Genomic DNA, 23,546 nt, shown 5'->3' with positions numbered 1-23,546 from the left:
GGTTCGAACCTTAGTCTGGGAAGATTTCACATGCTGTGAAGCAACAGAGCCCATGCCGTGTGCCACAACTACTGAGCCTGTGCTCTACAACAAGGGAAGCCAGCGCAATGAGGAGCCCACACTCTGCAACAAGACAGCAGATCCCACCTGCCGCAACTAGAGAAAGCCTACACGCAGCAGTGAAGAGCTAGCACAGCCAAAAATAAAATAAAAACTAAAAACATGAATCAGACTGCCTAAAAGAAATTCTGGGATGACTTCACTGGCAGAACAAGGTAGAAGAGAAACAGAGGCAGGCAAGGCAGAGCTGTCCAGTAATGAGATTTGGACGAGAAGAAAAGGGCCTTGGTCTCCTTCAATAGGAAGCAAAGGATGGGCGGGTAGAACCATTCGGAAAGTGTAAGAATATTCAGAGTCCAAGGAGCTGGCAGCTGGAAAAACTCAGATGAAAGATCATCATCCCAGAATGCATCTAAGTGGCTTTAGGAGATGTTTGGAAGGATTAGCAACAATCTTTGTGGCCTACAGACCCATGGCTGTAAGCTAAGTACACATGTGTGTACTTAGTCACTCAGTCGTGTCAGACTCTTTGCGACCCCATGGACTATAGCCCATCAGACTCCTCTGTCCATGGGGATTCTCCAGACAAGAATACTGGAGTGGGTTGCCTTGCCCTCCTCCAGGAGATCTTTTCAACCCAGGGATTGAATCCAGGTCTCCCACACTGCAGGTGGATTCTTTACCATCTAAGCCACCAGGGAAGTCTCAAGTACATACAGGTCAATTCAAATAGATTTGGGGGGGGATGGGGAGAGTAGATGGAAGATTGATCCAACCTCTCAAGTCTGCATAGTTGCCTCAGAGCTGGGCAACTGGTTCGTCTCGTGATCATGTGAAAGTCATGCACATTAGGATGAGTTAGACAATGCTGCCCAAACCTCGCTGACTGGATAAACTGACAAGAAAGGCTGCTTCTTCTTTCACATGCCAGCTTTATGTGAGTAAGGCTGTTTTCCTTCACCAGTAACTCACAGATCTAGGGACCCTCCATCTTGGCAGACCACCATCTTCAATATATAGTCTCCACTGTTGCCCAGGAAAGGAGAGAGAGAGTGGAGGACCATGTGGGAAATGGTGTGTCCCGATTAGGAGATGTCATACACGAGCCGCTGGGCTGCAGCCAGTCATTTGGTTCTAATGTAAGTACAATACAAGCAGAGCTGGGAAACACAGTGCTTCTGTGTCCTCAGGAGAACTGGGGTCACAATGGTTTTCAACGTGTTGTCGAGATCAACAGAAACAGAACTAACTGGGTTTTTGTCAGAAAAGAAAACTCAGGCTCCACTGAAGACCGACTGAATCTGTAGTTCAGATTCAGTGTATTTTGACCAGCTCTTCAAGTAATTCTAACAGATACTAAAGTTGGAGACTCACTGGTGAAGGGGATTAGATAGCCAGTCTCTTTCTTTCTTTTTTTGCTAATTTTAAAATGTTACAGATTACAGACAGACAGTGCATCTTCACATAACTATATATGCCTCTGAGCATTTATATACATACTCTGCTGGGAATTAAAATTACAGTTTCTACAACATGCAAATTTAAACATATTTTGGGCTTCCCTGATAGCTCAGTTGGTAAAGAATCTGCCTGAAATGCAGAAGACCCCAGTTTGATTCCTGGGTTGGGAAGATCCTCTGGAGAAGGGATAGGCTACCTACTCTAGTATTCTTGGGGTTCCCCGGTAGCTCAGTTGGTAAAAGAATCTGCCTGCAATGTGGGAGACCTGGGTTTGATCCCTGGGTTGGGAAGAACCCCTAGAGAAGGGAATGGCTACCCACTCCAGTATTCTGGCCTGGAGAATTCCATAGACTGTGTAGTCCATGGGGTCATAAAGAGTCAGACAATGACTGAGCGACTTTCACTTTCACTGTGGAGAACAATATGGAACTTCCTTTAAAAAAAAAAAACTAAATGTACAACTACCATATGACCCAGCAATCCCACTACTGGGGATATATCATGTGAGGAAACCAAAATTCAAAATGACACATGTACCCCAATGTTCATGGCAGCACTAGTTACAATAGCCAGAACATGGAAGCAACCTAAATGTCCAGCATGTGTTTCTGAGTGCTCATTTATGGAGTCAAATAATTTTATGCACTTGTAGGCAGGCATTTATTTACTTAAAAGTTAAAACATGTCTGACAGCGGTTGAATCATTTGCAGAAACTCAAAACAAACAAGCCAGAGTAGAAATGCTAATGATAAATCAGAGCAGGATCAGATAAGACTGACATGGGAATGAAACCCTGGGAAAAGAATGACATAAAAACCCTTAAGAGAAAGAGAAACTTAGGGAATGCAAAGAGTGAAAAGTGATGGGACCACGGACGTGAAGAATTAGCAAGCTGTAATCAAGGTGGAGGACCCTTAGCATGCGCAATGTGTACAAATGTGAACACTGCCAAGAGGGAAAACATGAATAAAAATACAGAAAGATGTAATGGAAGTGGCTCTGTTGACCCACGGACAGAAACATTTTCTTTGTTATTAATTGCTCACTAGATGTATGCCATGCAAAGCTGAACGCTACAAATACAAAAGCAGCTTAGTCGTTTCTGCCCATAAATGTCCCCTAGCATGAATCACTGACCAGTATTTAATCTCAGACACCTACAAGATGCTTCAAAAGATGGGATACAGAATTCATTAAGTGTTGCATCTTAAAACAATGAGATTGTTCATTTGTTTCTAATAATCATATGCATAAACTGATTGCATTCATATTTCATGAAAACTTAGGACTTACTAGAATTGCCATAATGAGAGTAGACATTTTTGTCTTTTAACCAGTTTTTCAATTACAAAAGCAATGCAGGCTCATGGACAAAAACGATACATGCAGATGGTCACAAAATGAAAACACTTTCTTCTATGATTCTACATTTCTTTAAAATTTATTTTTAATTGGAAAATAATTACTTCACAATATTGTGATGGTTTCTGCCATACATCAATATCAGTTCCTGGACATACCCACTGCCACTAGTTCCTTACATTATCCTTAGAGAATTTTTCTACAAGTAGAGAGTCCTTAACCTGCATCTTAGGAATATATTATTTAAAACAGGTACCTTAGCTGCCAAAAAGAAGGCAAAGACAACACAAATAGAAAATGACAGTGGAAGCTGAGAAAATTTTTAAAAGCTCAAATGAAGAGCAAGAAAAAAATAAGCATAGGAAAACATTAATGTTGGAATACAGTAAAGCTCTTCACAATATTTTCCAGTGCCATAGAGTTGAGCATTTTTGCTGGGGTGGATTCAAAGGACAAAAGATCAGAGAAGGAAAAATTAAACCTGTATATTACTTATGGAAGCCAGAGGAGGGGAAACTGAATGGCTTCCAGGGAAGAACTGGGACTATCCTTAGTTGTTCTTAAATTTCTCAGGTCATATTGTGTAGTGTAAATGGCAGTGTCTTGACTCTGTAGCCACATTCATCTAGTCTTATGCTCCTTAATTTATTTTTAATGTCTTTGTCGAGGATCTACTATATGACATTAGCTCTGATCTCAAAGAGCTTATGGTAGAGCTAGAAAAAACACAAAGAGCAGAGATGAAACATTTGGGGAGTAAGAGTTGGTATATAAAAAGAGATAGATTGACTATAATTAAGTGGCAGCATGCACTTAATTAAATTCAAGCCATAATCCACATTCTGATCTTAAAAGTCTCCTACAACTTCTCACTTCCCACTGTAACTAATATCTGGAGTTCAGCTCAGTCCACTCATGTAATTTATCAATTACTGTTTCCATTCTCAAACAGAACTCTGCTATTGTTGAAATGTGTATATGGTTGTGTGTTTAAAAATACCTGTTTGATTTTGGGGGAGGGAGGGTGAATTTGATTACATCTAGTGATTGATTCTTCTAACTTAATTCCTCTGGGAAAATATGTCACAGGATCATAAACTCCAGAGAGAGAAGCCCGAGAAATCAACAAGGTCAATCCCTTGCCACCAGGTGGGATAGAACTTCTGACTGATTTCCTAGCCAAATAGTTACAGTGACATCCGTATGCATCTTTTCTTCCTGCATATATTGAATCAAAGAACAACCAGGCATCTGGTACTAAGCATTATAAAGTCATATGTGATGCTCACTAATACAAAACGCCTGGAAGGAAATGAAGTTAATACATATGGCATTCAATTTACAAATGAAGACTCATTCATCATCAAAGATCCAGAATGCTCACTGCCATGACATAAGAAAGAACTTAGGAGGAATATCTGTTCTCCTTTGTGTATCATCCCCCTCAACACAGCAACTAAGAGGAAGACATGTGTGTATTTCCTGGACTTGATCTGGGGCCTATAGCACATTTCACAAAGGCATTCAAGGGCCCGATGTCTTTCAGACAAGACTGTTAGCCAGTTTTATATCATAGACAACTTATACTGTGGAGTCTTTAAAAGAGTATTACTTATGCATTATACCAAAGCCATAAACATTATTGGAGGTTCTTAAAAAAATTACATCAATAGACCAAATAGAAGACAGCTTTGGAATGGAATCCTGTGGTTGTACCCCATACACCATACAGTTTTCTTTTCCAGCAGGAAGAACAGGCAGCTTGTTCTCCCTCACCTCATAGATCTGATTTGAGGAGATACTGACAAGAGAACTTTTTACAAGAATTTTATGGTTAACAAAGTCAATGAGGAAACAGAATCCTCCTATGTCTTCAACGTTGGCAGTACCTTTCTTAGGATGTCAAAGAGAAAGTTTCTTTCCCTTCTGATTTTGACCTTTTCTATTTGGCAGATGTTGATTTTTTCCCCTTCTGCCTGTGTTTCTAATGGAGCTTGAAATTAACATGGTTTTTTTGTTTCTCTCCTAATTTGTGTGCCACCATCATCAATGTTGTCAGCATAGTTCTGGGAATAGGGTTTGTTTACTGCTTCTGTTGAGCCAGCAAACGGAGAAATGCAGAAAAGACTGTTCTGCACATCCCCTTTCAGGGTAGAGTCCCTTTTCATTCACAGACACAGCCTTTACTAAGCAGCCAGTAACCTTTCTGAGTGCAGAAGCCAACAACCATTCTCAGTGCTTGTTCTCAATGACGCAGTTGAGCTGTTTCAGACAGAGCTGGGTATACCCTGACCCCAGACGCTCCTTGTTAACAGGTAACACAGAGACTGAACAGTTCCCCATATATTCCCCATCTCCAAAGATCCCTTGTAGGCTTTTTGGGTTTTCACTTCTTTTCCTACTCCTTTGTGAGATTACCCATTTCCGTATCTTCAGATATATGTGATATATATATATATATATATATATATGGAACATCTGAAGATTTGTGTGTGTATATATATAGTATTTGTGTGTATACATAATATATATATTATATAGTGTATATATATATTATATATATATAGTACTTGTTTGCTAAGTCACTTCAATCATGTCCAACTCTTTGGAACCCTATAGACTGTAGCCTGCTGGCCTCCTCTGTGCATGGGATTCTCCAAGCAAGAATACTAGAGTGGGTTGCCATGCCCTCCTTCAGGGAATCTTACTGACCCTGGGATTGAACCCATGTCTCTTGCATCTCCTGTATTGGCAGGTGGTTTCTTTACCATCTGGAAACCCCCATACATATTTCAGCAGAGGACAGTATTTTGTTTCCAACATTTTCATCCAGAAATAATGCCTAGCCAGGTAACACTTATTGGCAGTTTATCCTGGTCCACAACTTGGTTTGGTGCTATTCCAGGCACCCATTTGCTTTCTGGTCCATACATCACTCTTCTTTGCTTACTTTCTTGGCATGAAATTACAGTTCCCAGACAGTCCCTGCCTCCTGGCTTCCAGACAGTTCTTGACAATGTGAGGCATGAGAAGGAGACTGGGGGCAAAAGCGGGGAAGGCCAGCACATTCCTGGGTCACTTTGTTTCTGGGGTCATCTGGGGCAGTGACTGTCATCTCATGGCTCCAGTTCCCACCGGACTGCCCACTGGGGTTCCAAGTTCTGCCAGGTACCTCTGAGCTCTGAACTCTGCCTCCTCCTGTGTGCCCCAGCCCTGGGAAAGCTTTCCACTGCTCTTAACCTCTGGGTTGTCTCACTTTTGCACTTGTTCTGCCAATTCTATTAAGTTCTCTATTCTAAATATACCCCGAGTGGTTTCTGGCTTCCTGACCGGAATCTGAATGATAACCATTCCACTGGGAAAAGAAGGTCCAAATTTTCTTCGCATGTAGAATGGATGGCAGTGACTCCTAGCTGTGCTCAATGTGTCGTCCATTTAGTAGAATATTTAGGGACTTCCCTGGTGGTCCTATGGTTAAGACTCTGTTGTGCTTTCTATGTAGGGAGTGCGGGTTTGATCCCTGGTCAGGGAACTAAGAACCTACACACCACAGAGCACATCCAAAATGCTAAAAAACTGAATATTCAGAAGGGATTCTGCTTCTAAGCTAGACTTGTAGTTTGCTGTGGCCATGTGAACGAGTCCTGGCCACAGTGATGTGATCAGATAAGTGGTGTGGCAGAGTCCAAACTTTTCAAGTGAGCTGCTCTGTCCTCGCTGTACCTTCTTCCCCTCTTCCTGTGGTTTGGAGCATGGATGGAACCACTGGCATTCTATCTTGGAACATGAGGATGTGGGCCAAATTTGGGAGAGAGCAGGACCAAAAGACACAGGAGCCCGAGTCCTTGAGAACTTTGCAGAGAAAAACCAGCATCCCAAGTATGCTCTGCCTCCCTCTGCAGTTTTACATGAGAAGCAAAGAAAATTCTCTTTCCTCTAAGCTTCTGCTCTTTCCAATCTCTTTGCAGCCAATTTGAGTTCCAAACCAATTCAGGACCTAAATCATGAGCTCAGTGTCTGTCCCAGACTGCTGATTAATTTTCTTATACCTTTCCTTAACAAATTAAAGCAAGGTCCTTGATCCTCTGACCTTATTCCAAGTTTCGGCCTCCTCCTGTTTATACTTAGAATTGACCTACTCTCATCTACAAAGCTTCCAAAGATTTTATTCCCTTTAACAGCTTCTGCTCTGCTTATTAAGTTTTCTCTGGAAGGGAGGAGTTGGGGGGGGGGGGGTCAAAGCCAGCTACTTACTGAGCCTATATCCAACCTAGAAAATGATTAGAGTCTGGATGTTAGAGAATTTTTAATTAAAAGCCTGGGAACATTGTTCCTCAGGTATTAATAAAGCCAGCAAAATGGAAAATCAGCATGGCTCAACACCACAAGAAACACTGTTAGTGTCCTGGTCTCATGGCCCCTCTTCCTGGAGCCGATGGGCTGTAACTGTACCTAATGGCTGCCAAGTACAGATAAATCTTACCTATACTTCACCCAAGCGGGTGTCAATTAGAAGTACGGACTTCTAGGATGGTAGTTCCAAAACTTTATTGTGCATGACAATCACTGGGGGGAATTTGTCTGAAGTGAAGATTTCCACCCTTCTGCTCATGATTTAGTTGGATTGGGGTGGGGGAAGGGTCACGAACTTGCCTGATGGAAAGGACCCCAGGCGTCTCTACAGTACCTGGTCTATGGACCACATGAGGAGAGATTGTGCCCCTGGGAACTCATGAAGGCTACAACATTGCCACAAGTGTAGAGTTGTCATCAGCCGGGGGTTGGGCTGGGCCACATGAAATGATGCCTACCACATTCCAGGAACTCCGCTAGGTATCTTCCAGAAACCATCTAGTTCATGCTTTTGATAACCTGTATAACTATCATTACTACACTTGTTTTGCAGTAAGCAACCTGAAGTGCAGAGAACTTAACTTGCCTAAAGTTACAAAGTGGATTCAAAGCCGGGTGTGTGTTGGAGCTAAGTCTACTGGTTCCTCTTGTTTTGCTCCACACCCTTCCCAGTCATGCTTTGTATTTCCAGACACTGATCTGGGCGGACTGTATCACAGGGTCCTCTGGCTTCTGGTTGGGTTGCTGCTGCTGCTGCTAAGTCACTTCAGTCGTGTCTGACTCTGTGTGACCCCATAGATGGCAGCCCACCAGGCTCCCCTGTCCGTGGGATTCTCCAGGCAAGACACTGGAGTGGGTTTTCATTTCCTTCTCCAGTGCATGAAGGTGAAAAGTGAAAGGGAAGTCGCTCAGTCGTGTCCGACTCTTCGCGACACCATGGACCGCAGCCTACCAGGCTCCTCTGTCCATGGGATTTTCCAGGCAAGAGTACTGGAGTGGGTTGCCATCGCCTTCGTTGGGTTGAGTCCTGCCAATAGGAAGTGCTAGGAGAAGACTGCTGAGGAAGGAGGAAGGGAGTTCAGGGCACTGATTCCCCAGCCTCCCTCACTGCAGTCTCCAGGGGTGAATCTTTTAACCAAAGGCCACAGCTCTTGTCAGCGGCTCTTGTCCCATGACTGTCCCCTCCTAAGTCCCTGTAACTATTCCCTCTTTTTGCCTTTTTCAGCCTGAGGTTGATCATTGGTACCCTTCCTCTTTTTCTCTCTAATTGGGAAGAGTGAGTTTGTTGAGGGCAGGGTCGATATCTTTTTATCTTTGTACACACTGCATCGAGAATAGTGCCTGTTTCCTGGTAAAACAGTAGAAAAATGTTAGTGTATGTTGACATGAATAAGCACTTTACTAGTCCAACAATGTGCTAAATATTCTCTATTAACTCATTTAGTTCCTGTTATTATTTTTTTTCTTTTTTAAGGACAGATTTTTTTTTTTTAAAGAAAGCTATTGGATGTTTCTCCTAGAAAAATGAAAACTTTCATTTGTGCAGAAATCTGTACACTAATGTTCCTAGCACCCTTATTTGCAATAGCCCAAGACTGGAAATAATCTGTATATTCTTCCTTGACTACAAAGTTAAACAAATTGTGGGACATTCATCCATGGTATATGAGGCAGCAATAAAAAAGAACATACTCTTCACCCATGGCAACAAGTCAGATACATCTCAAAGCTCAGCGGGGGGAAAAAAAAAAATCTCAAGAGGTTATATACTCTGTGATTCCAAGTAAGTAATATTATTGAAGTACCTAAATGACAGAGATAGGAGGAGGAGGAAATAGAGACTGCCAGGGGTTAACATGGATGGTGGAGATAGATGTGGCTATATTACAGCACAGAGGATCTGTGCTGATGGAACAGCTCTGCATCTCAACTGTAGTAGTGGTTACACAAAGCTCAGTGTGTATGTGTGTGTGCATACTCAGTCATGTCTGACTCTTTGCGACTCCTGGACTGTAGCCTGCCAGATTCCTATGTCCATGGGATTTCTCAGGCAAGGACACTGGAATGGGTTGCCATTTCCTGCTCCAGGGGATCTTCTTGACCTAGGATTGAACCCACGTCTCTTACGTCTCCTGCAATGGCAGGCAGATTCTTTACCACTGAGTCACCAACACAAAGCTACACCTGTGATAAAATCACACACATACATACACACACACCCCCACACCCACACACTTGCATGCTTGTAAAACTATTGGACTGTACCAATGTCCGTTTTCTAGTTTTGATATTGTACTATGGTTATCAAGGTTTTAGTAATGTGGAGTGAGAGGTAAAGGGTACATAGAACCTCCTTCTACATTTTTTTCTGCTGCTTCCTCTGAATCTATAATTATTTAAAAATAAAAAGTTGAAAAAGAAAACGGGCATATTTTATGTCTTCATGTTTTCATTGACAATAGAGTTTCACTATTCTACTTTTAAGATGATATTTAGATTTTATTTTATTCTACAGAATGTATGAGCCACATAGTCTAGTAGAGACAGAGAAAAATGTATAGATGTCAAGCCTTTACCTGTTCCTGTCAATTTTAAGTTAATGGGGATCATGAGAGCTGGAATAGGGACATTTGAATTGACTGAATTGCATTCCCCCATCCCCAAATTCATATCTCGAAGTCCTAACCCTTAGGACTTCAGAATGTGACCACTTTGGGAAATAGTATCTTAAAGAGGTAATTCAGTTAAAATGAGGCCTTTAGGGAGGGCCCTAATCTATTATGATTGATACCCTTATAAAGAGAGAACATTTGGACAGAGACACATAGAAGGAAGGGCTTTCCCAATGGCTCAGTGGTAAAGAATCTGCCTGCAATGCAGAAGACACAGGAGAAGCAGGTTCAATCCCTGGCTCAGGAAGATTCTCTAGAGGAGGGCATGGCTACCCACTCCAGTATTCTTGCCTGGAGAATCCCATGGACAGAGGAGCCTGGTGGGCTACAGTCTGTAGCGTCCCAAAGAGTCAGATGTGAATGAAGTGATTGAGCACACACATATACCAAAGTAAGAGAATACAGGGAAAAGCCGACCATCTCCAAGCCATGAAGGAGCTCTCAGAAGAAATCAATACTACTTATACCTTGATCTCAGACGTCCAGCTTCCAGAATTATGAGGAAATAAGATCTCCTGTTTAAGCCAGCCAGTATTTGGTTTCTTGTGATAATAGCACTGGCAATCTAACACAACATACCCTACCCTCCTGGGCGAATCCACTTCTAATGTGTATCAATGAAAACACTTAGTTTTGTTCACCCACATACATATCTAACGTAATCCGGAGCAGAACTCAGTACAGAGCAGCCCTAAACTGGAAGCTATCCAAATACCCACGAGCTGTAGAATGCAGAAATAATTTGTGATGGGTTACATGCTGACCAATTTAGAGCAGTGAAAATAAACCATCTAAAACTGTAGTTAGGACTTCTCTGGTGGGCCAGTGGTTCAGAATGCGCCTGCCAAGGCGGGGGACCCAGTGTGATCCCTGGTCCAGGGTGGGGCAACTAATTAAGCGCATGCACAACAGCTACTGAGCCTGTGCTCTGGAGCCCTTGAGCTGCGGCCTCTGAGCCCACGCACTGCGACCACCGAAGCCTGAACGTCCCAGAGCCTGCGCTCTCCAACAACAGAAGCCACCGCAGTGAGAAGCCTGCCCAGCACAGCTACAGAGCAGCCCCCACTTGCCACAACTGGAGAAAGCCCCAAGAAGCAATGAAGACCCAGCGCAGCCATAGAGAAACAAATGATGAGCATGTTAAAAACAGCTGTAAACAGCAGTCTGAATGCACGATCCACAATGCTGAATGAAGCCGTACACCAAGAGTACATGATGAGTGAGTCTATTTATATGACGAGCAAAAACAGACGAGGCTTTTCTTTACTGTTAGAATTGAGACTTGTGTTACCCTCGGGGGGTACCCACTGGAGGGCAGCATAAGCAGGGGTTTTGGGATACTAGCCATGTTGTATTTCTTTATCTGTATGCTAGTTTCAGGGGTGTGCTGACTTTGAGAAAACTCTGTGAGCAGTTAACATGCATGGTCGTTTCTATATGTATGTGTGTGCAGGCTAAGTCGCTTCAGTCCTGTCTGACTTTTTGTGACCCTATGGACCATAGCCTGCCAGGCTCATCTGTCCATCGCAAGAATATTGGAATGGGTTGCCATGCCCTCCTCCAGGGGATCTTCCTGACCCAGAGATTGAACCCATGTCTCTTGCGTCTCCTGCATCGGGAGGGAATTTCTTTACCATTCGCAACATGTGTGGCAGGCTCTATGTGCATACTTCAATTGAAAAATTTTAGACAGAGGTTTTCTATGAAAAAGCTGGGCAGCGTCCCTGATATTCTAATTTGCCTCTATTTGCTTGAGGGGAGACAGACAGGAGTGGCTGCTTTCTGATTCCAAGTCTGGTGAGGTGGCTTCAAGGAACTCTCAAACATCCTGACATATGTTTCTGGGATCTCAGGGGACAGAGAGAGACATCTAAAGAGCCAGAACCTGCGGCTTGCTAACTGCTCTGGTGGCAGACTAAACAAAAGATTTTAATGTCAGAGACAGTCTGTCCTCGTTTGTCTGTGCAAGGACTACACCCCCATTCCCCCTGGAACAGAACCTGGGCCCCCCTGCATGAGAGAGCTGGTGTGGAGTCACTAAGATCTCCTCAAAGAAAGAGTCCACTTAAAAAGGGAAAACACCACTCAAGCCAAGAAGCTGATGTGCTGCTGAAATAGCATCAGGTGAAGAAATAGAAGCTTGTAGAAGGACACAGATGCATTTGCCCTCATCAAAAGAAACACAATGAGCCACCTCCAGCGGTGTGGGGAGCAGGGTAGTGTCCTGAGAGGAACACATCAAAGAGGAAACACTTGCCAGCCCTCATGAGCAAGGGTCCGCTTATGGTAGTATTTGTCACGCAAGAACTTTTGTGACCACCATGCCTCTCTCAACCTGTTCTCATCAGGAAAAGGTGAGAAACCCCTAGTCAGCAAGGGAATGAGCTGCATGTGACACTGGATACAGGAATGTAGCCTATATTCTTTTTTCAACACGTTCCACACTAGGAAAGAGAGGAAACCCATTAAAATTGGAATTTCAAGTCGTAACTCAGTCATCAGACTCCTAGTGGAAGTTGTGGCCTTGGGAAAGATAGTTAAAAGTCACAGAGCACATCTTAAAAGTTCTCATCACAAGAAAAAAAAAAATTTGTAACTATGTGTGGTGACAGATGCTAACCAGACTTACTGTGATCATTTCACAATAAAGGCATGGATCTAATCATGTTGTGCATCTGAAACTAATATAATATTCTATGTCAATGATATCACAATAAAATAAAATAAAAACCATAGGACTTCCCTGGTGGCACAGTGAATAGGAATCTGCCTGCCAATGCAGGGGACACGAATTCGATCCCTGATGCAGGAAGATTCATGTGCCTCGAAGCAATAAAGCCCACTGGTCACAACTACTGAAGCCTGCGTGCCTATAGCCTTCATACCACAGCTAGATAGTAGCCCCTGCACTCCACAACTAGAGAAAGCCCACACACAGCAGTGAAGACCCAGTGTGACCAAAAATTAAAAAAAAAATTAATAAAAAAATAAAAACCACAGAGTAATTTTCAAGGGGTCATAAACTGATATGATACTCATAAAACTTATACCAAGAATATGTTTTTCTCTCCCAGTGGTTCACATCATCGTTGGGCTGTATCAACCCCACTTCCTCAATAACCGACCAATAGGAACTGTTGGTTCAGTAGAAGTAGGAGTGAGGGAGGGGAAGCAATTGAGGGCAACCCTAAGGTTTTGATCTTGGGTGATCAGAAGAGACTGATATCCATAGTCAAAATACAGATGCAGGAGAAAAGCTCAGGCTTGGTGTGGAGGCAGTATATGACTTCATCCTTAATGTGCTGGGTGGGAGGTACTTCTGGGCTATGGTGTGAAAATGGTCTTTGCACAGCTGGGAACTTAGAGGGAATGAAACTTAGAAGAAATGGCTGGGGCTAGACTTGTCAGTGGGCAGGTGCAGTTGAGGGCTTGGGAGTAGGTGTGGCTCCCCGAGAAGAGGAACATTATTTTTTAAGGAGTGATTAGCGGCTGCTGCTGCTGCTAAGTCACTTCAGTCACGTCCGACTCTGTACGACCCATAGACAGCAGCCCACCAGGCTCCCCCATCCCTGGGATTCTCCAGGCAAGAATACTGGAGTGGGTTGTCATTTCCTTCTCCAATGCATGAAAGTGAAAAGCGAAAGTAAATTTGCTCAGTCGTGCCCGACTCTTAGTGACCCCATGGACTGCAGCCTACCAGGCTCCTCCGTCCATGGGATTTTCCAGGCAAAAGTACTGGAGTGGGGTGCCATTGATTAGTGGAGTTGCTGGTAAAGACACTGCCACATGCATAAGGAAAAGAGAAGAGTGATTTTCCTGAAGGTGACTTAACAGAGTCCCCCGAAGAAAAATGGGATCAACAGTGGCAAAATTCTACAGATTTCAGGGCAAAGGGATACTGAAAAGTGTTTGCTTAACCTCAGAGGATGCCAGTGATCTTACCATTTTGGGAAAAGAAGTTGGGCATGAGAGCCAGGACACAGTGGATGGCAGAACAAATGAGATGGGAGAAAGTATAGATAATCCGTACAGACTGCACTAGAAACTTACTTATGTAGGGAAGGAGGGCAAAAGTTTAAACTGCCAGATTCAAAAACTCATGTCCCCCTGTCATTTGAAAAACAGCATCTGGTGGCAGGGGATATGGGATCAAACCCCATATCCAGGGTTTGATCCCAGGTCCAGGAAGATTTCACATGCCGTGGAGCCACTAAGCCCCTTAGTCACAACTACTGAGCCCACAAGCCGTAACTACTGAAGACCACATGCCTACAGCCTGTGCTCCGTAGCAAGAGAAGCCACTGCAAGGAGAAGCCCATGCATTGCGACAAAGAGTAGCCCCACTCGCCACAACTAGAGAAAGCCTGTGCAAGGCAACGGAAGACCCAGCACAACCAGAAATAAATAAATAGCTTAAACACAGACAAACAAAAAACACCTACTCAAGTGTTTCTTTATCAATGCATTAAATGAGAGGATTTATTGGCCAGAAGCATAACTAACACAATTTGAGAGTGGTGATGAGAGCAAATGCTGTTTCAAGGTAACGTCAACCGGTATGTGATTAAAAATCACATGTGATTCTAGTAACAAAGTCACAAGAACTGTTAAGAATAGTGAGGTTTTATACTTATGTTCATAATAGAAGGAAATGTTAAATTTCAATAAAGTATAATTTATATACTGAATTCAGCAGAAGACTAAGTATAATATTATTTGATTGAAATGTATATACAATATTTATGCAATTTATTCCACATGAAAAGAGCATATATCTCTAAATTCATCAGTCCTAAACATATTATTTATATTTATCACATATTGTTGAACAACAATATATATTATATATCTCCAAATTCATGAACCCCCAATTCATGAATCCCATCCATGGTTCCTTGGAGGAGGAAGAGTTCCTGAGATGTAAGGTTAAGAATCTTTCACTAAGGGAAGAGAGGGATTTTGTCTTGAAGGAGAGGAAATCTGTTTATGATAGAGTGGAAAGTCCCGAGTTTTCAGCATTATAATGGGATAATGGCGTGAAATAAGATTGTGGAGGTAGCTAGGCTCCTTGAGTGTATCTCTTGACCCCCTGTTTATTAACTGTGTGATGTTAACCATTTAACTCTTTTACACCTCAGTTTCCTTATCAATAAAATGGGATGATCAGTAGTAACCCACCTCACAGGTCGTTATGAGGGTTACATAAGGAATGCTTCAGCCAGTATTACACCTTCTGCTCACCCAGTATCCCTCAGCAGACATGACCCCTTCAGTTCTTGGAACATGTCACATTCTCTCTTGATCAGAATCACTGTGTATGCTGTTTATCTGTTTGTAAGACACTCCGCACTGTCCTCAACATGACTGACTCCTTCATCCTCTGGGATTCAATTTAAATGCTACCTCCTTAGAAAGCCTTTCCCAGAAGCCTATGAGTCCTATCTGAAATAGGACTCCCATCATTATTGTCTGTCTCAGCATTTTTGGTACAAATTTATAACTGTTCTGTTAGCTGCTGTCTCTTATGAGCTCTGTAGTGGCTGGAGTTGTCTCTCTCTCGATCCTCTCTCTAGCCCTGTACCCACCACCAGGTAAGTTTTCCATGCTGCTGCTGCTGCTAAGTCGCCTCAGACGTGTCCGACTCTGTGCGACCCCATAGATGGCAGCCCACCAGGCTCCGCCGTCCCTGGGATTCTCCAGGCAAGAACACTGGAGTGGGTTGCCATTTCCTTCTCCAATGCATGCAAGTGAAAAGTGAAAGTGAAGTAGCTCAGTTGTGTCTGACTCTTAGTGGACCCATGGACTGTAGCCTACCAGACTCCTCCATCCATGGGATTTTCCAGGCAAGAGTACTGGAGTGGGGGTGCCATTGTCTTCTCTGAAGTTCTCCATAAAAATCATTAAATAAGCCAAAAGATACGGAGCAACTGAAGATACAAGGGAGATCCCCCAGCTGTATACATGCTTGCAGATTGTGCTTCAACTTTTGATGTGGGTATGGATTTTATTAGTCTATTCTTATCTTGTCCTGGAACTGCTGGAAAGAAAGACATATTGCTTGCAGTAAAATGTTTTTTAGTCTTTCTTCTAACACTAGGAGCATCCCCTCTCTGGTCAAGGCTGAACCAATAAAACAAGAGAAGAATAACAAATTCTGGGCTGTGCTAGGATGGTTGATGTTTCTGCAGCCAGTGCACAGGGCAGCTATAGAGAAGCCACTGGCTTCCCCAGAGCCAGCCTTTTGCTCTCATTCTAGTTCTAGGCAATGTGAAGTGATGAAAGAGATATTGATCTAGGCTTCAGGAGCCAGACTTCTAGTTCTGATAGTTCATGTTTAATTGGGGGATTTCGAGATCAACCTCTTTGAGCCTTAGTGTATTTCATCTAACAAATGACAATTTAAAGATATCTGCTGTGGGATAGGCTGTTAGCTATGCCCACAAGTCCATTCTTCCCTTCACTCTGAGCACAAGACTAGACTATAATTCCAAACTACCCTTGAGGCTGGTGTGGTCATGTGATTAAGCTCGTGCTGATAGGATGTAAGCACAAGTGATGTCTATCACCTCTGTTTCCTGCTCAAGGCCCTTTACTTCCAGATTGGAATAATAAAGATTGGAGCAGTATCAATATCAAAAATGGTATATTAAAGATGGCAGGGGCTTTCCTGGTGGCTCAGATAGTGAAGAATCTGCCTGTAATGCAGGAGACTCGGGTTCAATCCCTGGGTCAGGAAGATCCTCTGGAGAAGAGAACAGCTACCCAGTCCAGTATTCTTGCCTGGAGAATTTCATGGACAGAGGAGCCTGGTGGGCTACAGTCCATGGGGTTGCAAAGAGTCAGACATGACTGAGCGACTAACACTCACAAAGATGGCAGAACGGCTGTTAGCTCTGGCCCGTAAATCCCTGTGTGGAATAGTCATCCCTTGACTTGCAACCTTCAGCTAGGATGTTAAATAAGAGACAACGAAGCCACTAACTCTTTGGAATATATTTGTTATAGCAGCTATTGTTTCTCCAATACATGTCCTATCTATAGAATTGTGAAAGATGGTAGTTCTGATGTATAAGGAAGAGCTTAAGGAGGTAGAAAGTGCTATTAAATTCTGTCATTATTTTTCTTCTAGCTTATTTATTTACTTGGATTGGATTCAATCCAAATTATTTACTTGCATCATATCTTAGTTGCGTCACGAGGGATCTTTCATTGCGGCACACGCACTCTCTAGTTGTGGCCCAAGGACTCAATGGTTTCGGCACGCGGGCTTAGTTGCTCTGTGGCATGTAGGGTCTTAGTTCCCTCACCAGGGACAGAACCCATGTCCCCTCCATTGCCAGGCAGATTCTTGAGTGCTGGACCACCAGGGAAGTCCCTTCTTCTAGCTTTTTTGAAATATAGATGACACATCACACTGTGTAAGCTCAAGGTATACAATGTGAGGATTTGACACACATATATACTGCAAATCATCTTTTTAATACAGAGAAAACAAGTGCATATCAGAGTGCCTGACATATAGTTGATATTTCGTGTTTACTTTTTGAAGGAGTGACTGAACATGTTGCTGATGAAAAGCCTGAGATTAAAAAAAAGTCTATACAACACAAAAACACAGGAAAAATATTTGTTTGCTCAGGGAAAACTTTTAACTGGTTCATTTGTGCTCATAAAAGTAAAGCGAAAACCTCCTGGATATGTGCTTTTTTCAAAGAAGATTGTTTTTCTTTTTAATACTTTTTCCATCAACAATAAATTATAAAATACTAAAGGACATTTTGAAATAAGAAAAATATACCCTAATCACACCACCCAAACACACTCTTTCATTTTTACCCATTGCCTTAGACGTTTTATCTATATGCATGTCTATTTTTCATAGCTGCAAATCTGTTTCTTCTTTTTCTTATTTTTAAAATAAACTTTAATTTGTACTCAGTAAGGAAAGCACAGGCTTGGTAATTCTCCAGAAGTGATTCCAACAAAGAACCACCTAATATTTCTAACAGTTCCAATTTAATTTTGCCAGGGGGGGTTCCATTCTTATTAAAAAGCATACCAGGGACAGGAGGTGAGTTTCATAAGAAAGTACACAGGAGTGTTAATTTCTCAGTACAATTAGGGTTATAAGGTTATAGATGTCACAATCTACTTCCTTTGAAGAGTTTATTTTGTGGGTCTTACAAAAATTGTATGAAGGGCAAATGAGTACATATGGGTCTTATTTAAGGGTATAAATGAATTCACAGATTAACTCCACAAATGTTTCTTGAGTGCCCACTATGTGTTAGGCAGAATGTGGACCATACTGAGTAAGAGGCACTCTTTACCCTTGGAAATGTTAAATAATGAACGAAAGACAAGAAGATACATTTCAGTGAGCACAGAGGAGGAGGCAAGGCCATCACATGGAGGAAATGAGACCTGATGCTGGGCCAGGAAGCCAGGCAGACAAATGGGTAGAAGGAAGTTCAGGTTGGCTAGACACATGAACCAGAAAGAGTGAAGCTCACAAGACGGCAGGTTATTCTACCTGACGAGCACACTGGGGGTGAGTGGATGAGAAAGAGGGTGCAAGCAGAGGTCAGATCACGAAGAGGAAGGAGACAAGCTTCACCATAGCAGTGATGATGTTTGCTTAGCACGCCTAGGCCAGTGCTCAGCAATTCCATCTGTATTTGTGGAATGAATCAAGCCACATCATAGTATCCAGTTGATCATTTCTGGTCTTAGTCCGGATTCTGGTTGTAAAGGAAGGGTATACCCAGCTGCGAAGGGACAGCTATTCTTCTCTCCTCAAAGACTACATTTACGATGGCCCTATGGCCATGCCAAGTATGCTAAGGACCACTACTCACTTCTCAAGGCAGAACACTGCTTCACTATTGTTGATCCTGAACTGCCTGATGCGCAATAGCAGGGGTCATGCACACTGAGCCCTCATCTGAGAAATGGCCCCTTATTTCAACTTCATTTTTCAACGACATCAGGAATGTCACAAATGTAGCTTCTTAAGACATGCTTGCAAAGCAGATGTATAAATGCCATTTCCAACTCTTATTCCTAGAAGCAAAGAATCAGGGTGGGTGGCGAGAGAGATGGAGAAGTCACAGCAGAAACAAGGGAAGGCTGAGGGAAGACTTCAAATTGTTTCTTTATTCTTGATTCTAGGTTTGTTTTTTATTTTTAATGCCTCTTAGTTGAAATTGAGCATTAATGATGTAAAGTTGCCAGGGATCTTACTCTCTAGGGAGAGGAATAGTTTAATAAACCAGATCTAGCAATATTGAATTCTTTGGAGGCAAAAACAGATTTGACTCACAAGAGCCCAGCAGGGTGGCTGACTTTGGAAACATTTTGCTACCGCTCTGCTGGGCACGCTAAGAAAGCCTGGTGCTGGCTGACTCCATGGGGGGAGCATACAGATTCAGCTGCTGAAGAGTGATGTGAAATTAAAGACAGAATGAAATGTGTGATCTTATTTAATCACATCTGGTGCTTCAATTTCTCAATAACAGCACCCTGTTCCACTGTGTCAAATTGGAGAATGACAAAAATATATATATGACTTATAGCTAGAAGATGGATTAACTCTCTAATGCCTGCCAATCCATTTCAGGGATCTAAAATGCAAATGACAACTGAGTTTTTCTTATAAAGAATTTGGGAGCAATTACCCCTGAATCGACATGAAGTTACCATAAACTGAGGAGTACGTGGTGAAATGTCACCTCCTGTAAGAGACCCAAAACTCAGGGTCCCAGCTAGGTGATGACTTGGAGAACATTTGCTGTGCAGCCGCTAAGTCACGTCCGACTCTGTGACCCCATGGACTGCAGCATGTCCGGTTCCTCTGTCCTTCACCGACTCCTAGAGTTTGCTCAAATTCTTGTTCATTGAATCAGTGATGCTATCTAACCATCTCATCCTCTGCTGCCTCCTTCTCCTTTTACTTTCAATCTTTCCCAGCATCAGGGTCACCAAGTAAAAGAACCATTTCAGCCTCTTTTAGGAGTTTACTAAGATATGAATCTGTACTGGAATTGCTATTTAAATCATCCCACCCCCCACAGCCCCATCCAACTCTCTCACAAAGAAGCTGCTACATTATGGCGACTGGAGGTTTATACTGAGTAGTGGACACAATACACCATGCCATTCTGCAGGACCAGGATGCTTCCTTGGCTAGTCAGATACTTATACTTCATGGCAAGCGAGGTCCTAAAGGTTAGTCAGGTGTTTCATCTAACATAAAAATAGTTATTGCAGTTAAATGTTAAATTCTTCTGGGGTGGGGGGGGATGCCTTCTACATGATGCCATTTAGCAGCAGAAAGTAAATGCTTCGGTATAATTAGCTTACCATAGCTGGTTTTCCATCCCATTTACAGAGAAGCAAATCAAAAAGGAAAACAACTTAGCAATAGCTCTCTTGGTCCCTTCCATGGAGTGAGCACGCAGTGGCATGCAAACATGTATGAGTGATCCCAAAGAGGCAGGCAGTTCAGAGAAGATTTATTCAAGAGACTGACTCAGTGAAGGGCATCATGTAGGGAGTACATGAACAGATAGTCCAGAATTCTAATGTCATGAGTTTTTCAGAGGCATGGACTTTCAATATTTTTTAAAATGAACTCCTACCCTGAGAAAACCATAATTCAAAAAGACACAAGTACTCCAGTGTTCACTGCAGCACTATTTACAACAGCCAGGACCCGGAAGCAACCTAAGTGTCCATCGACAGATGAATGAATAGAGGCGACGTGGAACATATACACAGTGGCACACTACTCAGCCAGAAAAGGAATGAAACGGGGTCACCAGTAGAGATGTGGATGGACCCAGAGTCTGTCACAAGGGTGACTTGAGTTGGAAAGGGAATATCGTTTATTAATGCATGCAGCTGGAATCTAGAAAAATTACACACATGACCTTAGTTCCAGGGCAGGAATAGAGACACAGACATAGAGGATGGGCATTCGGACACAGTGAGGGAAGGGGGGGGTAGGATGAATTAGCAGGCTTGGCTTGACATAAATACACTGTGCGTGTTAGGTGCTCAGTCATGACTGGCTCTTTGCAACCCCATGGACTATAGCTCATCAGGCTCCTCAGTTCATGGAATACCCAGGCAAGAATACTGGAGTGGGTTGCCATGCCCTCCTCCAGGGGATCTTTCCAACCAGGCATCAAACTTTGGTCTCCTGCATTGCAGGCAGATTCTTTATCGCCTGAGCCATGAGGGAAGCCCCATAAATACCTTACTATGTGTAAAATAGATGACTGTTTTAGCTATACAAGGAACTGCTGTATGGCACAGGGAGCTCACCTTGGTGCTCCGAAGTTACCTAGATGGCTGGGATGGGGAGAGAGGTGGGAGGGAGGGCCAAGAAGCAAGGGTTGTATGTGTGTATATAACTGATTCATTTCATTGTATGGTAGAAACTAACACAGCATTGTAAAGCAATTATATGCCAATTTAAAAAAAGTAACTTCTCCTGCCAGAGATCTGAGTAACTGAAGGCTCTCCTGGTTCCTCTCCTGTTTATGAAAGTCGAGGTTGGCAGCATATACATTACAGTCTACTGCAATCTTTTGATCGCCTGAGACTGAAGGCCACTTGAGGGCAGAAAACCTGGTTTGCTCATCTTTGTCATCCATTTCCAAAGCATATGACGCAGCAGCTCCACAGCACAGGTTCTCAATAAACAGGTGTGAATGGGACCATTCGCCATTCCAGGTAGCCTTATGCTGGAGAGTAATCAGTCATTTCCCAGTTTATGGAAAAACAAGAGATAAAATGCCACTAGAGGGGGTTAAAGGCTGGAGGGTAATCAAGTGAAGTTATATTAAAATTAACTTTCTGATTTTATAAAGATCTGCTAGGTGGGCCCTTTATAGACACTGAATGAGAATTTATAAAAACAAAAGGTTGATGAAGAGCAAAGGCCCATTCATTTCGTCATGTGGTATATATATTTCTTTAGACCCTTGAAGAGCTGAAGCAGTTTTGGCAGTTCCTGGCCCCACCCTTTTGTTTGCAGAAGGACAGACAAATCTGACTGGTGATGGTGGGCCATGGCAAGAAGCATGGGGGCTGCCTCAAGATTGTGACACCTCCTTTTCAGAAGACGCATCTTCACCTTGAAAAGTTGTGAACGCCAGAGATTTTAAGGCTTGCCAGATCTATTTTCAATGTCCAATATGTAGAGTGAGAGTGACATATTTTATCCATTTACAGAGTCTTACGGATACTATAGACTTTAAACAAGTCTGTAATAATACAGGATATGATTAGTATAATATGTTAATCATTCCATGTTATATTTTGGATTAAAATAAGCTGGTCTGCTCTGTTTACCTTCTTCTTAGTAGACAAAGCAATGGCTATGACCATGCTTCTCCCTCTTCGTGAAACCCTTTGGAGACCTGCCCTTCCTTTTGGAATAAAACCAAAATCCTGACCATGGCTTACACGGTCCTGAAGTGTGATGCCCTCATCTCTGACGACCGTCCGCCTGTCTCACTAAGCCCTCCTGCTAGTTTCTTCAGTTTACCGAGTTCTCCTCAGACCCCAGGCTCTTCTACAGGCTACACCTCTTGAAAAGTTTCCTCTCCCCACTTCTTTGTTTGATTAACTTGTTTATTCTTTGGTCACTCCTTCGGAAATCCTTTCCCTGACCCTGTAGCCTCGGTTTTCCCTTATACACTATTACACAGTCACTTCTTCACAACTGTCCTTTCTTAGTTATTTGTGCCATTTTTTCTTTACTGTCTATATTCTGTCCTATATTTTAAGGGTCAGAACAGCAGTGAAAATGTATGCCTTATTCATTGCTATGTCCTTAGCACCTGGTCCAGTTCAAAACAGGTGCTCAACAAATAATCACTGAATGACTGAAAGTATCTTTCAACTAGAGCTGACTATAGGTTTGAAGCATTGGGCACTGTGATGGAGTGGATGGAGGTGGGCTTTGGACAGTGAATATAGCTTCAAAAAGAGGGACACGTCATTTCAACTCCCTGAGCCTCACTGTCCTTGTCTGATGGCATAATGGCATGAACCCTGCCTTTGAAGGAAGTGAATACATGCAGTGTTACTTTTCAATGATGTTCTGTATTAATCATGGTCATACTACTGCTGATATTACCCTGTGTTATGGTTCTAGCCATTATTCCTGTTTCTGGAGGAAAAGTCTCACATGAAAGCAAGTTTCCCCACCTTCCTCCTTTCAGAAATCCAAAGAGAAGCAGGAGTAGGGAACTGCCTTGTCTTAGTGCTAAATCAGGTTGCCTAAAAAGCCATTCATTAGTATCTAGAAAACTCAAACTGAGGGAAGGCATACAAATTCTCATTCTATGAGTTGATCATAGTTGTTTGGGAACAAGTGGAAGGCATTTTGGGAAAGTCAAACAACATCACTAAGCATCACTAGATTAGGAAGCCTGGCAACATGGGTGGTGGCTGGAAGGAACATGGTCCCATGTGAAGCCCCCTTCCCCATGACAGACACAGGGCCCTCCAAGCCACAGTGGGCTGAAAGTGGGGACAGCTGAAGGGTCATCCTTAGGTATTTCCTTTCTTACATGGCTTATTTTTCCTTTTAATTTTTTAAATTATGAAGTATCATTCATGAA

General features: G+C 42.8%; 1 protein-coding gene across 9 annotated transcripts in view; it reads right to left on the bottom strand.

The window, feature by feature from the left end:
* Nucleotides 1–23,546, bottom strand: part of SAMD12 (sterile alpha motif domain containing 12) — a 455,621-nt gene that overhangs the window by 127,125 nt on the left and 304,950 nt on the right. For 2 of the 9 annotated variants that reach the window (XM_042254361.2, XM_042254367.2), the window contains one exon: nucleotides 1,463–23,546. This exon is cut by the window's right edge and continues 25,022 nt beyond it. The exons of the other annotated variants lie outside the window; for them this stretch is intronic. The gene's annotated coding sequence lies outside the window, so the exon portion shown is untranslated. Of the gene's footprint in view, nucleotides 1–1,462 lie in introns of those variants that run through there. 9 annotated transcript variants of the gene reach the window in all.

Source organism: Ovis aries, chromosome 9, assembly GCF_016772045.2.
Source record: "Ovis aries strain OAR_USU_Benz2616 breed Rambouillet chromosome 9, ARS-UI_Ramb_v3.0, whole genome shotgun sequence".
NCBI classification, from domain to species: domain Eukaryota; kingdom Metazoa; phylum Chordata; class Mammalia; order Artiodactyla; family Bovidae; genus Ovis; species Ovis aries.
This window is presented reverse-complemented; position numbering and strand designations above follow the sequence as displayed.